The sequence below is a fragment of the Rousettus aegyptiacus genome, unplaced genomic scaffold (assembly GCF_014176215.1).
Source record: "Rousettus aegyptiacus isolate mRouAeg1 unplaced genomic scaffold, mRouAeg1.p scaffold_m13_p_3, whole genome shotgun sequence".
Lineage (NCBI taxonomy): Eukaryota > Metazoa > Chordata > Mammalia > Chiroptera > Pteropodidae > Rousettus > Rousettus aegyptiacus.
Genome location: NW_023416306.1, coordinates 43507020 through 43511585, shown reverse-complemented (window position 1 = coordinate 43511585; position 4566 = coordinate 43507020).

Genomic DNA, 4566 nt, shown 5'->3' with positions numbered 1-4566 from the left:
ACTTGATGAAGTCATTTAAAGCTCGTCAAATTAAAGAAAAATAACTAAAGTACAAACATTTACAAACCAGCTCTTTAACCAATTATGATCAAAGTAAAATTGAAACTGTAGCTTTAAAAATATAAGAAAATGTAAATATTCAAATGCTATCCTTTATTTTTTCTATTTCCGTCTACAATGAAAATTAATTTTATATTTTTTTGCAAATGGAAATATTAAGAAAATTAACAACTGCTAAGGTATTGATAGAAAATAATACACATTTTGTTTGCCCAAATCATTGGAGCTTAAGCTATTTAAAATGTCGAAATGTACACTGAAAACGATATGCTAGTTATTTTACCTTGATAATGTCTTTATATTTCAAGACACACTTCAAACTTGGGGTCTAAGATTAATCTTCATTTCAAAGTACTGAAATTACTGAATTCTTTAGAATATATCTTTGTTTCTAAGAAATTGACAATTAGTAATCAATCTACCATATTACCTTATAATTCTATAAAATAAAATTTTTTCAACTGTGTACTTGACATCTGCCACCCAAACTGCAACCTCTGATCTCACTACATTCTCCACAGAGATCAGCAATGAGGACACTTAATGAGCTTTATTAAGAACTATTCACAATTCACACAAGTTTAATAGACTTAATCCTCTTCTGCAACTTTCTTCTAAAGTTTTCTAACAAATCTCCACCAAGGATCAAGCAAGGAAGAACACTTTGGTGTCCTGAATTTAAAAGTCTCCTTTGATCTCCTACACCACTTAGCAGCTGCATTTCTGTACACTTAAAAGAAACATGAAACTCACCAGATTTGTTTGTTTGTTTTTCATTTGGGCAACCTTCAAACAGAGGAACTATAATGACTCCAGCTGTCTCCTCATTTCACTGTGCCAAAGCCGGGCGATGTGACAGGTGCAGGGAGAGCAGCAGCCAGGCTCACGGAGGAGGACTGAGGGGGAGGGAACACGCTCCCAGGGCAGCAGGAGAGCCTGGGCAGTGGAGCCTGCCACAGGTTGAGACAGCGATTGGCTTTGGCTGGTCTGTCTTCTAGCTTCGCTTCCAGTCCTGTGGTGAGTTTGCAAATGAGGCTACCTCCTGTCCTCCCAGGGCTGACTTCTAGAGAAAGCTCCAGTACCCCTGTGTCAACTGTGTTGCTAAATCAATGCAAAGAGAGAAAATTAAATAAGGCATCCCTTCATCCTGGTCACACCAACTGCCACCTAGAGCAAAGGAAGTCATTTCTTCGTTTCCTCAGGATTTCATGGGTTTTCCTAACTGGATGGTAATTACTCTGGCCCTCACTTTACACTGTATAGTGCATCGATTATTAATACTTACATGAAATGTTTCCTGACCCAAGTCCTATTTATAGCAGAAGTCTCCTTTGTTTACAGCGTCTTGTGGCCTCAGGAGGGAATATACCATTCACCCTGCACAGCATGGGGCTTTGCCTCTCCAAGGCTCATCTTTTACATTAAATATAAATATGAACTATGATGCTTCCTAATCCTAACAAAGTAAAATAAAATGGCTGGTGACTCCATCTTGTTCACCTTTCTCGGTTTTGCATAAGTGCACACCATTCAGATGACCGTGCTGAACCACCAGCATCCTGATGGTGATGAGAAGGTGCTGACGTAAGATTCTCACATGGGGAACGTGCACAGAGCTCTCCAGAGATGCTCAGAGTGTGCTCTGTTTTCCCACATTGTGCGATGCTCCAGAAATAGGGACAGGAATCATATCTAACCCATCTTTCACATTCCAGAAAATGTTTCATAAAATTATCATTTCTTCTCTTTTTTAACCTTAGCTATGTCTTACTTCTCAATTTTACAATAAAATTTCTGAAAGGTAATAATGGCCACACAATTTTTCTTTCTTTTTTATTATTGAGGTAACATTGGTTAATAACATATAAATGTAAGGTATACAACATCGTAATTCAATATCTGTATACTCTATTGTATGCTTACAACCGAAAGTCTAATTCCCTTTTGTTACCATATATTTGACTCCTTTACCTAGTTTGCCCCCACCCAGTTTCCTCTCTGGTAACCACCGTTCTGTTGTCTATGTCTATGAGTTTGTCCTTTCTGCCTGACTTATTTGACTTAGCATAATACACTCAAGATCCATCCATACATCCATGTATGTATGTGTGTGTATGTGTATACACACATATGTATATATGTATATGTATGTATGTATGTATACACACACACACATATCAGAATATAGGAGCATATGTATCTTTTCAAATAAGTGCTTTTATATTCTTCAGGCAAATATCCAGAAAAGGAATTACTTGATTATATAGTAATTCTATTCTTAATTTTTTGAGGAACCTCCATACTGTTTTCCATAGGGGCTGCATCAATTTTTAATCCACCAACAGTGCACAAGGGTTCTCTTTTCTCCACATCCTCTCCAACACATGATTTCTTATCTTTTGATAGTAGCCATTCTAACAGGTGTAAGGTGACATCTCATTGTGGCTTTGATTTGCATTTCCTCAATCATTAGTAGTATTAAACATTTTCACATGCCTGTTGCATATCTATATGTCTTCCACAGACCAATGGAACAGAATTCAGAACCCAGAAATAAACCCACACGTATGTAGAGAAGTAAATTTATGACAAAAGAGCCAAGAATATACAATAGAGAAAGGAAAGTCACTTCAATAAATGATGTGGGAAAACTGGACATCCATATGGAAAAAAATTAAAACCAGACCACTGTCTTACACTATGCACAAATATAACTCAAAATGGATTTCAAAATTAAATGTAAGACCTGAAACATAAAAACCTGGAAGATAAAATACATAGAAAACAATTTTTCTTAAGCACTTTTCTGAGTTGGTCCTTAGACTTCTTCCTGCCTTCTTAAGTTAAAATCTGAGGATGCTAATTTTAATAGACTTTGGGAGTAGGGTAACAATGACAAATTTTTTTAAAAGTGAGCTAGATTAAAATACATGATGATAATATGCAGTATATTTAATAAAGCTAAATCTCCTATAGCAATTAATGTCAACATTAACCAGGAAGTTTTAGTAGCAAGACTTTAAAGAAATCTTGAAAAGACCGTCATTTCACATATCAGGTCACTGAAGTCCCTAAAAGTTATGTGACTTGCTTGATGCCCCATAGCAAGGACACGGGGTATGAGGAATGAACCCAAGTTTCCTTTGTTCCAGAGCTGTGTCTTTCCATGAATAACATGGTTTGTACTTATTAAATATTATATTCACTTTCTATTGCTATATAACAAATCGCCACAGACTTAGTGGCTAAAAAACAAAACACAGGTCTTATTTCACAATTTCCATGGGTCAGGAGTCCAGGCATAGTCTAACTGGTTCCTCTGTTCAGGATCTCACAAAGCTGCAATCAGCCAGCCTGCATTTCTTTCTGGAGCTCAGGTCTTCTTCCAAGTTTGTGTGGCTGTTGGTAGAATTTAGCTCCTTGAGGCTGTAGGACTCTGGTCTTCATATTTTTTTGCTGGCTGTCTGCTGTGAACCTCTCTCACCTCCCAGAGGCTGCCAACAATTCCTTGTCATGTGGCTCTCTTACAGCATGGTGGCTTAGTCCTTCTTATAGGTCAGCAAGAAAATCTCTCTCCAGTCTGCTAAGACCATCTTGTATAACCTAATGCAATCATAGGATTGGCTATCTCATTACTTTTGCTATGCACTTTTGCTAGAAAAAAGGACCAAATATTGCTTGAAGTCAAGGGAATGGTATTATGCAAGGTCATGACTCTTTGGGGGGAATCTTAGAATTCTATCTACCACAAGCACAATTTAAGGAATAAAAGTCCAGACGTATATGTGCAACGGTTCTGTCACTTCCTCATAGCTAACACTAAAAGACTAGTTGCACCAATGATTTCTGTTCAATGGTTGCACACTTGTCTAGTCTGCTCAGGCTACTGTAACAACCTACCACAGACTGAGTGACGTAAACAACAAACATTAATTTCTCATTGTTCTGGAGGCTAGGAAGTCCAAGATCAAGGTGCCAGCAGATTCAGTGTCTAGTGAGGGCACTTGTCCTGGCTTGTAGACACTGCCTCATAGCTGTATCCTCATATGGGGGTGGAGAGGAGAGAGGGAGAGGGAGAGAGAGAGAGAGAGAGAGAGAGAGAGAGAGAGAGAGAGAGAGAGAGAGAGAGAGAGAGACAGACAGACAGACTCATTCCTCTTCCTCTTTTTATAAGGGCATTAATGCTACCATGAGAGCCCTACTCTCATGACCTGATCTAAATCTAATTGCTTCCCAAAGGCTCCACTTCCAAATACTATCACATTGTGGTTTAGGGCTTCAATGTACAAATTTGGGGAAGACACATGCAGTTTATGTCAACCTCATATTTTAGTTCTTTTCCTGTTTCAGTCACTCTAGTGGCCTGAGGCTGAGACCTTCTTTAAAATTTTATTAAATTTACTGCTGTGACATTGGTTAGTAAAATTATATAGGTTTCAAATGTACAATTCTATAATATATTATCTGTATATCGCATTTGGTGTTCACCACCCAAAGTCAAGTCTC